General features: G+C 46.8%; 1 protein-coding gene across 1 annotated transcript in view; it reads left to right on the top strand.

The window, feature by feature from the left end:
- Positions 1–12,511, top strand: part of RAB30 (RAB30, member RAS oncogene family) — a 209,769-nt gene that overhangs the window by 187,447 nt on the left and 9,811 nt on the right. The gene's annotated exons all lie outside the window — the stretch shown is intronic.

Below are 12,511 nucleotides of genomic sequence, written 5' to 3'. Positions count from 1 at the left end.
TATTTTAAGCCCGGCGCATGCGCAGTTCGATCGGCACGGGAGCGCGCTTAATTTAAATACAAGCCGCCCCCTTTGAATTACGCGGGGATACGCCGGCCCATTTACACTACGCCGCCGCAAACTACGGAGCAAGTGCTTGAGGAATACGGCACTTGATCCAGTAAGTTGCGGCGGCGTAGTGTAAATGGCTTACGCTACGCCGCCGCACAATCTTAGAGAATCTGGCCCCTTGTCACATGACCCCATTGTAGACCATTAGGTTCCAGTCCAAATTTTGGGGTATCGCTGAACTTGGTGTATTCCAATATGATACGTTGTGGTCATGTTAGTTGCTCCTTATAAATTGATATCAGCCCTCTGCTGATTGGACAGTGCTGTCAAGTCTTCCTTCTTTGTAGAACATTAGAGGGACGAGATTACCGCAAAGCTTGATTCAGTCCAGCAAAAACTTTATTTTTTCCCAACATGTCAGTTTGGCAACCTGGATCTCATGCTATCAGTGTTGTGCCTCCACCATCCACGTTAGTACATCCGGTCACATGGCCTGTGCAGTGTGTCTAGCACATAGTGGCGTATCCAGGGTATGGCACAGGGGAGGGCTGGCAGCCTTAGGCCTGGGGGGCAAGTCCAGTCAAGTGGCCCATAGAGCGTGGAAAAGTGATGGATCGAGGAAAACAGTCTAAGATTTTTCATGATCACGAGAGTCCGCACAGAGGCCCCCCTTACATCAGAGTCCGCACAGAGGCCCCCCTTACATCAGAGTCCGCACAGAGGCGCCCCTTACATCAGAGTCCGCACAGAGGCCCCCCTTACATCAGAGTCCGCACAGAGGCCCCCCTTACATCAGAGTCCGCACAGACCCCATATACATCAGATCTGATGTAAGGGGTGTTCTGGGAAAGTTGATTTAAGTGTGCATGCTGTGGACTATTGTGGACTCCACAGAGCACCCCTTTTTTATACACTAGGAGGCAGGAGAGACTAGAGAGTGTGAGCTTAACAGGATGGAGGCTGAGGCGCAGGCAGGCTGTCTGATGCTTTTTTGGGTTCAAACTTCCTGTCCAGTGCCCACTCATGCCCGGGGAGTGTGGGCAGGGCAGTATCAGAAGGAGGAGGGGCAGATGAGCTCTATCTCTCCTTGTGTCTGTGCAGAGAGAGAAGGGGATGTCAGCGCTGGTGTGCGCTGAGGCTGAGCTATGTGTGAGACGAGACATAGCTCAGCTCTGCAGCCATCTATCTCAGAGCTGACACAGGCACGGCTGCACAGTGGGAGGTGACCTGTGTTAACAGAGCTCCAGCAGGCATATTCCTGCTCTGTAGAAACAGCATTTGGTAGTGGCGGCCGGTGGCTGTGCATAGTGTCACCAGCCCGGGTGGAGATTTCCACCCTGCCCCCCCTGCCAGCCCTCCCCTGGTATGGCAGATATGGCAAGTGCCATGGGCGCCATATGAAGTGGGCGCTCCTGAATGGCTGGGCAGCAAGGCACTTACAGATTGCATAAACTTCATGTGATTGTCAATAAAAGCCTTTGACACGTATGAAATTCTTGCAATTATACTTCAGTACACAAAAGTTACATCTGACAAAAAGATCTAAAAACACTGAGAGCCGGTTCACACTGGGGAGACTCGTCAGGCGACTCAGCCCCCTGACAAGTCGCGTCCCATTCTATTCAATAGAACCGTTCTAATAGGAGCGACGCAAGTCGCTCCGACTTAGAAAAAGGTTCTTGTACGACTTTGGGGGCGACTCGGGGCGACTTGCATTGACTTCTATACAGAAGTCGTTTTGCAAGTTGTCATTCTCAAAAACTTTTGACCACGGCTGTATATGTCATTTGTTACTTTGCCCATTGTCCCACCTTAACTCCGCTCTAATTAGGAAGGAAACTACGTCTAAGAATTATGGTACATTTTCAATTCCTAGCAACAGTTTACTGCTTTGAAAAATGTGCAGCTCAGTAATCATTTGAAATGACCAGCGGGTTCATTACTGAAAATATTGCAAAGATGAGATAATTAGCCAAATGTGAGCGGCTGTATGTGCTAAAAACAGACAAGTCATCTTTCTGTTTTTAGCACGCCACATTTTTAGTTCATTCCACTGTTCATTTTTTTTTTTAATTGCCAAATAAAACCAACTCCATGTACATAGGGCCAGATTCACAGCGGAGATACGACGGCGTTTCTCCTGATACGCCGTCGTATCTCTGTTTCTATCTATGCAACTGATTCATAGAATCAGTTACGCATAGATAGCCAGAAGATCCGACAGGTGTAATTGTTTTACAATGTCGGATCTTAGGATGCAGTACCGCGGCCGCCGCTGGGGGGAGTTTGCGTCGTAAACCAGCGTCGGGTATGCAAATTAGGAGTTACGGCGATTCCCGACAGATTTTCGTGTTCGATACGTCGCCGCAACGTCTAGTTTCCCGTCGCAAAGGTTTTTTTGGTGCCTTAACTTTACGCAGCAATCGTATTGCAAACTTGCAACTTTCTTTCGGTGGTATTTGATCACCTCTGCGATTTTTTTTTTTTGCGCTACAGACAAAAATAGAGCGTCAATTTTGAAAAAAAAAGCAATATTTTTTACTTTTTGCTATAATAAATATCCCCCAAAAATATATAAAAAAACTATTTTTTTCCTCAGTTTAGGCCGATACGTATTCTTCTACATATTTTTAGTAAAAAAAAATTGCAATAAGTGTATACTGATTGGTTTGCGCAACAGTTATAGCGTCTACAAAATAGGGGATAGTTTTATGGCATTTTTCTTTTTTTTAATAGTAATGGCGGTGATCTGCAATTTGTATCATGACTGCAATATTGCGACGGACGCATTGGACACTTTTGACACTATTTTGGGAACATTATCATTTTTACAGCAATCGGTGCTATGAAAATGCATACTGATTACTGTGTAAATGACACTGGCAGGTAAGGGGTTAACCACTAGGGGGCGAGGAAGGGGTTAAGCGTGTCCTAGGGAGTGGTTCTAACTCTGAGGGGGCGGGGCTTCCTGTGACACGACACTGATCACTGCTCTCCATGACAGGGAACAGTACTGTCACTAGGCAGAACAGGGAAATGCCTTGTTTACATCGGTATCTCCCCGTTCTGCCGTTCCGTGACACAAGCTTGCGGCTAGGCGGCAGATTCAAAGCAACGTACCTGTAAGTTGCTTTGCCTGCCCATGCCATTCTGCCGACTTATATCTACGTTAGGCAGTCGGCAAGTGGTTAAAGGGAAGTCTTCACCCTATTTACTGTCTACTATCATTTGATCAATCCGGGCCCATTTAGACCTTGGTGCCCAGGTGTGTCGCATTAATGCACATGCGTCAAACGTTTTTTTCATGCATTAATGTTCATTTTATTAAAATGTAGCTAAACATTAGTGCAGAAGCTTCAACTTATTCAAAATGCTGCGGCAAGGTTACTCATGGATGTCCCATTGAGGGATCATATAACCCCTGTCCTCTGCGCGTTGCATTGGCTGCCGATCCACTATCGCACCTTATTTAACCACTTAAGGACCGCCTCCTGCACATATACGTCGGCAGAATGGCACGGCTGGGCACATGTACGTATATATACGTCCTGTACTTGTACCCAGCCATGGGTCGCGGGCACGCGCCCGCGGCGCGCTCCCGCGACCCGGTCCGAAGCACCGGGACCGCGGGTCCCGCGGACCCGATCGCCGCTCGAGTGCGGCGATCGGTCCCCGGAGCTGAAGAACGGGGAGAGCCGTGTGTAAACACGGCTTCCCCGTGCTTCACTGTGGCGGCGTATCGATCGCGTCATTCCCTTTATAGGGAAGACACGATCGATGATGTCACACCTACAGCCACACCCCCCTACAGTTGTAAACACTAACACAGTGAACCCTAACTCCTACAGCGCCCCCTGTGGTTAACTCCCAAACTGCAACTGTCATTTTCACAATAAAGAATGCAATTTAAATGCATTTTTTGCTGTGAAAATGACAATGGTCCCAAAAATGTGTCAAAATTGTCCGAAGTGTCCGCCATAATGTCGCAGTCACGAAAAAAATCGCTGATCGCCGCCATTAGTAGTAAAAAAATAAAAAAAAAAAAAAAAATGCAATAAAACTATCCCCTATTTTGTAAACGCTATAAATTTTGCGCAAACCAACCGATAAACGATTATTGCGATTTTTTTAACCAAAAATAGGTAGAAGAATACGTATCGGCCTAAACTGAGGAAAAAAAATAAAATTATATATGTTTTTGGGGGATATTTATTACAGCAAAAAGTAAAAAATATTGCATTTTTTTCAAAATTGTCGCTCTATTTTTGTTTATAGCGCAAAAAATAAAAACCGCCGAGGTGATCAAATACCACCAAAAGAAAGCTCTATTTGTGGGGAAAAAAGGACGCCAATTTTGTTTGGGAGCCACGTCGCACGACTGCGCAATTGTCTGTTAAAGCGACGCAGTGCCGAATTGTAAAAACACCTTTGGTCTTTAGCCAGCATATTGGTCCGGGGCTTAAGTGGTTAAGGCAGGATGTATCATGTAAATGTATCATGTATAAGATTATGAGAGGCCTGGCCCCAAGCTACCTCTGCTCTCGTTGTCATAAACAACAAAAATGTTTTACTCATCTGGAAATGCCTGTTGCTATGCGGTCCCACGAAATCTGCCTTTGGAATCACCTAGGATTCTGACATCATCTCCCTCTAATTCTCCTGGGAAATGTGTGTCATCGTTTCCCAGGATGCAGTGCACTGTCCAATTATCACTCCCCATCCAAGACTTCCAGGAAGTAAGTGCTTGTGGGCTTCACAATGCCCACAAGCAAAATGACAATGGTGTGGACATAGTTTTATAAACTATGGGCTAGATTCAGGTAGGGGCGCGCATTGTTACGGCGGCGCAGCGTATCGTATTTACGCTACACCGCCGTAAGTCAGAGAGGCAAGTGCTGTATTCACAAAGCACTTGCCTCCTAAGTTACGGCGGCGTAGCGTAAATGGGGCCGGCGTAAGCGCGCCTAATTCAAATGAGGATGAGGGGGCGTGTTTTATGTAAATGATTGGTGACCCGACGTGATTGAAGTTTTTTACGAACGGCGCATGCGCCGTCCGTGTACATATCCCAGTGTGCATTGCTCCAAAGTACGCCGCAAGGACGTATTGGTTTCGACGTGAACGTAAATTACGTCCAGTCCCATTCACGGACGACTTACGCAAACGACGTAAAAATTTCAAATTTCGACGCGGGAACGACGCCCATACTTAACATTGACTAGGCCAGCTATTTGTTCGATTAACTTTACGCCGGAAAAAGCCGTACGTAAACGACATAAAAACAAATGTGCCGGGCGCACGTACGTTTCTGAATCGGCGTATCTAGTCATTTGCATATTCTACGCCGAACTCAACGGAAGCGCCACCTAGCGGCCAGCGTAAATATTGCACCCTAAGATACGACGGCGTAGGAGACTCCTACGCCGCTCCTATCTTAGCCTAATTTAAGCGTAACTGGTTTCCAGAATACGCTTAAATTTAGGACGGCGTAGATTCAGAGTTACGGCGTAAAGCTATCTGAATCCAGCTATCTGTGCGTATTGGCCCTCAGAGTTCAGTGACCGGTGCTTTTCATATGCAGTTGACCTCTTTTTGACCTGCTGTTGACCTCCTATGCTCCATCGCCCTGCTACAAGCAGATTTAGCATTCCCATTGACTTGTATAGAGAGAGAAGCAGTTCTAATATGAACACAGGCCTATTGACACAAGCCATAACTATATTTGTGGATTAGAGAATTGAGGACAGCGCCCAGACAAATCTTCAATAAAGCCACGTAGGGGGTTTGTGTCATGAGGGAAGCTGGGACTAGGAAAGGCCTTGATGGAGTTCTTCTTAGCATTCACCATTCATAATAAATCCTTTTTTGATTTTAATCCACACAACAGGGTACCTCCGGCATAGCGGTGTGTAGCAGACATGGGCCGCTGCACACAGTTAATTGGTCCCTCCAGTTCTGTTTAACTTCAAGGGCAGGTTTGCTGTTTTATAAGGCACTGTGGAATCGCATGTTTCTGCCGTTTTCACAGCAGCTTTTCCTCTAGGGAGCAAAGCAGGGCTTGTGTGTCGGCTTGTGCTTTCGCAGCGTCTCTCCGCGCCTGACTGAAAGGAATAGTTTGTTTTGCTGGATTTGGATTGCGTTCTCGGAGGGTCATTGTAGATGTCGCAGCTTCCAGAGACACACTGGCCGGGCTGCATCAACAACACCCACGGCAAGCATGATATTTAAAGCTGAACTCCAGACAGATATAAACTACACTAATTAATGCAGTTCCATACGCATTAATACCTCCTTACATGTGTTTATTATTTTAGGCTGTGTAAATACCTGAATTTAACTTGGCTGTGGACAGTGGCGTCTCCAGCTTTCATATTTAGGGGGGGGGGGGGGGGACAGGGACAAAAGTAGGGGGGCCAACTATGAAATGCAATTATATATATATATATATATATATATATATATATATATATATATAGTAAGATTGGGGTGATCAGACTCCAGCGGTAGGTGCGTTTTCCAGTGAGTACGCCAGTCCAGAACTGAGTTTTTAAAGGCCTGGTAGCCCACTTTTATTTAACCACTTGCCTACTGTGCACATACACCCCCTTCCTGCCCTGACTAAATTTTAGCTTCCGGCACTGCGTCACTTTAACTAACAATTGCGCGGTCATGCGACGTGGCTTCCAAACAAAATTGACGTCCTTTTTTCCCCACAAATAGAGCTTTCTTTTGGTGGTATTTGATCGCCTGTGCGTTTTTTAGTTTTTGTGCTATAAACAAAAATAGAGCGACAATTTTGAAAAAAACACAATATTTTTTACTTTTTGCTATAATAAATATCCCATTTAAATTTTTTTTTAAAAAAATGTATCTCTGTTTAGGCCAATACTTATTCTTCTACATATTTTTGTTAAAAAAAAAAAAAAATATCGCATTAACCGTATAATGACTGGTTTGTTATATTGCCTACAAAATAGGGGGACATAATTATGATTTTTTTTTTAATTTATTTTGTACTAGGAATGGCGGCGATCTGCGATTTTTTTTTCGGGATTGCGACATTATAGCGGACACATCGGACATTTTTGGACACATTTTTGGGACCATTCACATTTATACAATGAACAGTGCTATAAATATGCATTGATTACTGTATAAATGTGACTGGCAGGGAAGGGGTTAACCACTAGGGGGCGGGGAAGGGGTTAAATGTGTAGCCTGATCAGTGTTCTAACTGTGGGGGAAGGGGGGTGACTGGGGGAGGTGACCGATCTGTGTCCCTATGTACAAGAGACACAGATCGGTCTCCTCTCTCCCTGACAGGACGTGGAGCTCTGTGTTTACACACAGTGCTTCACGTCCCCGCTCAGTTACCGGGAAATCGCGGGTGCCCGGCGGCCATCGCGGCCGCCGGGCACGCGCACAGTGTTCCCAGTAACGCAACGGGTGCGCACGCGCGCCGCCGGCGGTGCGCACGCGTGCCGCCGGCGGCGCGCACGCGCCCCCTAGCAGCTTCTAATGACAGGACGTCATATGACGTCCTGTCAGAACAACAGGGGATACCGCCCGCCATCATTTGACGGCGTGCGGTACTAAGGAGGTTAAACGCACAAAAGTTCACAAATACAACAGTATTTCTGCATCTTGCATAACCAACAGTATGGAAGCCTCCTGGCTTCCATACTTGCCATCCGGCTGTTTCAGGCCTTTAGCCTAGGCCTAAGTTCTGTTCCTCAGAACAAACAGTTTCCTAGGGATAAGCTCAAACCTAGCTTTCTCCTGATAAGCGTCTTGCTACTCAATCCTCAAACGACATCTGCCTCCTGCAGACATGCATGCTCTAGCTTCACCCTATGCAGCGTCTCTGACTCCTCTCAGAGGGATTGGGAATCCACCTGATTCCCAGGAACAGACTTCCTGTCTGTTGGGTGGGGCTCTGAGCCATGTCAGGTCAGGACTAAAAAGCCCAAGACACAGCTGTGCAATTAATGTGTCTTTCTCTCCAAAATCTGGCGTAAAACAGCAATCTTTCACATAGCACAGAGTCCCACCATCACAATATATATATATATATATATATATATATATATATATATATATATATATATATATATATATATATAGATATATATATATATATATCTTGGGGCCTTTTACTACGATCCCACAATGGGCCCTTTCATATGTTCTGCAGTGAGCTTCTTTTCTACTATACTGGGGCCCCCCAGGGTGGCAGAAAACAAGAGATATATGTCACCAGCACACCAAAAAAAATATAAGGGTCCAAAGCAGTGGGAGAACTATCAGGGTTGCAAAGGTTGTCTTGCCACCGGGCCCTGGTGTTCTGCCACTGTGGGGTTCCCCAGCTGTCCTGTCCCTGCTAGTGACAGCACTGGTCTGGCATCTGTCTCCTTGGCAGCGGCGGCAGTCTATTAGGACCTAGTGCTGGTGAAATTATGAGTGCATGCAGGGGAAGGCTGTCACTATTGGTTATAGAGAGCTGAGCCCCATAGGCTTGCGCAAGGGGTGTGCCTGGGCACACCCTAAACCCGGGGTTGGCAACCTGTCAGTGGTGGGCAGGTAACAGGTAAACCGCAATCCTTCCCTGCCGACCCTCAGAACATGGACAGGAGAGTTGGCAGGGATGGAATTTAGTGGAACTGATCTGTATTTTCCTCCTGCAGCAGCTGAAAGTAGGATTCTCCTCCTCTCCCTTTTGTCAACATTCAGCTGCTTCAGGAGGAAAATATAGGGGATCAGTACTAATATATGCCACCCCTCCATTCCCTGTTCCTCTGTCTTCTGTTGCCCAGGTCCCCCATGTACTCCCCTGCTCCCCCTTCCTCCCATTGTTTCAGGATAAAGAGCGGGGAAGAGGCCGGTAAATATGTCAAATGCATGTGAGTTGGTGCTTTAGGGTGCATACCCTAATGCAATGGGCTACACACACACCTATGCCGTAAATGCAGTATAATGCTGTATAACTAGAGTTGAGCGGACACCTGGATGTTCGGGTTCGGGTCCGAACCCGAACTTTAAAAAAAAAGTTCGGGTTCGGGAACCCGAACTCCGAACCCCATTGTAGTCAATGGGACACGGACTTCCAGAAAAAAAAATGTGCGGAGGTCCCCGCAAATTCAATTATGGGGAACCCCGCCGTCAATTAAAAAAAAAATGACGTGCGGTTCCCGGTAAATATCCATAACCAGACCCTTCAGGTCTGGTATGGATATTAAAGGGAACCCCGCCGTCAATTTAAAACAAAAATGACGTGCGGTTCCCCCTAAATATCCATAACCAGACCCATTATCCGAGCACGTTGACCTGGCCGGCCGCAGAAAAGAGGGGGGGACAGAGTGCGGCCCCCCCCCTCTCCTGAACCGCACCAGGCCACATGCCCTCAACATGGGGAGGATGTCCCCATGTTGATGGGGACAAGGGTCTCATCCCCACAACCCTTGCCCGGTGGTTGTGGGGGTATGCGGGCGGAAGGTTTATCAGAATCTGGAAGACCCCTTTAACAAAGGGGACCCCCAGATCCTGACCCCCCCCCTGTGTGAAATGGTAATGGGGTACACTGTACCTCTACCATTTCACGAAGGAAGTGAAAAGTATTGTAAAAAAAAACACACTGACACCGTAGAATAAAGTCCTTTATTAAAAAAAACTCCAGCGCTGAAAAATCCACTCGTTCCCGGCTTCCAGCGTTGTCCTCATCCTGCGACGGTGATCTCCCGCGATGAGAAGATCCTGCGGCGTCCATGTCATCTTCGATCCATCGCTCAGAAGATCCATCCGGAGCGCAGCATCCCCGACCTCCTCATCGCCGGACACAGCCCAGCAGAATGACGCGCTGGGGCTGTGTGACATTACTTATATAGAGGAGGCAGGGGCACCCGTCACGTGACCCCGCCCCCTCTGACGTACCCTCTGCTACGTCACTGGGGAAGCCCAAGAAGAGGGAAGCCGGGCTTCGCCAGTGACGTAGCAGAGGGTACGTCAGAGGGGGCGGGGTCACGTGACGGGTGCCCCTGCCTCTTCTATATAAGTAATGTCACACAGCCCCAGCGCGTCATTCCGCTGGGCTTTACAGTTTGGGTTCGCTCAACCCTATGTATAACCTTCTCTGTTGATATGCTGATCGGGATGTGATCCAGGTGATGCTCCCAGTCAGATTTAATAAACACAGTATTTATTAGCATCAAGAGTATGTTCAGCAGCCTATGCCTGTAAAGTGTGGGCTTTGATCAATAAAATCACTGATATTTAACACTAGGATTTGACTAGGAGCATCCGCGTACACACGATAGGAAATTCCGACAAGAAAACCGTGGATTTTTTCTGACAGAATGTTGGCTCCAACTTGTGTTGCATACACACGGTCACACAAATCTTGTCGGAAATTCCGACCGTGAAGAACGCGGTGACGTACGACGAGCCGAGATCAATGAAGTTCAATAGGCAGTTCGGCTCTTGAGCTTAATTCTGAATGTGCATGTTTTTTTTGCATGTCGGAATTGCAGAAGCGGAATTTCCGATAAGAATTCCGTCTGAAAAATAAAGAACCTGCTCTCAATCTTTTATTGGTGGAGTCCGATGGAGCATACACACGGTCGCAATTTCTGTCCAAAAGCTCACATCGGACTTTTCTTGTCGGAATTGTGTTTTTTTTTAAATAAAATCCCTTTTTCATAGTATCTGTGTTTATTCCCACAGGAGGGGGGTGGGAGGTTCCATCAAAAAAACTATTTTGCTTTAAACTCTAGCTTACGACTAAAAAAGAAAAACATTTTTATTTATTTTTACTCAACTGGAAATGCCTGTTGCTATGCGGTCCCACGAAATCTGCCTTTGAAACCACCTAGGATTCTGACATCATCTCCCTCTAATGCTCCTGGGAAATGTGTGCCATCATTTCCCAGGATGCAGTGCGCTGTCCAATTATCACTCCCCATCCAAGACTTCCAGGAAGTAAGGGCCAGATTCAGGTAGAATTGCGGTGGCGTAACGTATCGTAGATACGTTACACCGCCGCAAGTTTTCATCGCAAGTGCCTGATTCACAAAGCACTTGCGATGAGAACTACGCCGGCGGCCTCCGGCGTAAGCCGGCGTAATTTAAATGGGCGTGTGCCATTTAAATTAGGCGCGCTCCCGCGCCGGACCCACTGCGCATGCTCCGTTTCGTAACTCCCGCCATGCTTTGCGCGAAGTGACGTCATTTTTTCGAACGGCGAAGCGCGTAGCGTACTTCCGTATTCCCAGACGTGTTACGCAAACGACGTTAAATTTTAAATTACGACGGCCATACTTTAGACAGCAATACACTTGCTGACTAAAGTTAAGGCACCCAAAACTACGACTAACTTTGCGACGGGAAACTAGACTAGCGGCGACGTAGCGAACGCGAAAAACCGTCGTGGATCACCGTAACTCCTAATTTGCATACCCGACGCTGGTTTACGACGCGAACTCCTCCCAGCGGCGGCCGCGGTACTGCATCCTAAGATCCGACAGTGTAAAACAATTACACCTGTCGGATCTTAGGGCTATCTATGCGTAACTGATTCTATGAATCAGTCGCATAGATACTCTGAGAGATACGACGGAGTATCTCTGCTGTGAATCTGGCCCTAAGTGCCTGTAGGCTTCACAATGCCCACAAGCAAAATGACAACGGTGTAGATATAGTTTTATAAACTATCTTTTTTGAATATCTATGCAGATCGGCGGCAGATTGTAAAATAGTAAGTGACCAGATTTATATTATAAAAACGCAGGATGAAAGGACATACATTTAAAAAATGCTAATTGTGGTTGGAACTCCGCTTTAAGTAATATCATTTGCTAACTGTTAGTATATTGGAGCCAGTTAATCAGACGGTCACGCATGTTGTTGTTATAGTGTAGCTCCATAAACATACCACAAAGCAGAGCAACTGAAACTAAATGGAAACAAAAATGGAGGTACATTCAGTGAAAACCTCATGCCAACACAACTAGATTTAGAGATATAAGCAGCTGAAGTTATATGTTAATCTTGACTTCTTTAAAAGTTGAGTTACTATTACCATTTAAAAAGTGTCCCTGAGTGCACTTTGTGCATACAGCCCTTTAGTGGGTGGGTGTACGTGTTTCTAAAAAAAGGGGTACCCTCAGAGGTGACTGTAATGTACCTGCCACCTTTTGTTGGGGCCCTTCTGTAGGTGGTGCACGTGTAGCTGTCCCTTTAAGACTATACACAAGGCATAGCTGATGGGGTGCTAGGTAAAGGTAGTCTCTATTGGCATTAACTGTAGGCAGTAAGAAATTAGGCTAGGTTGTCCCGCTCACCACTCCTGGTCTGCAACTGATCCGGTCCCATAAGCTTCTTAGTCGATAGACCCAGAAGGCTCAGGTCCTCACTGGCTGACACACGGCAACAGGTGTTCCAGCTCTGGTCCCAGGACACAGCAAATCGT

Source organism: Rana temporaria, chromosome 2 (genome assembly GCF_905171775.1).
Source record: "Rana temporaria chromosome 2, aRanTem1.1, whole genome shotgun sequence".
Lineage (NCBI taxonomy): Eukaryota > Metazoa > Chordata > Amphibia > Anura > Ranidae > Rana > Rana temporaria.
This window is presented reverse-complemented; position numbering and strand designations above follow the sequence as displayed.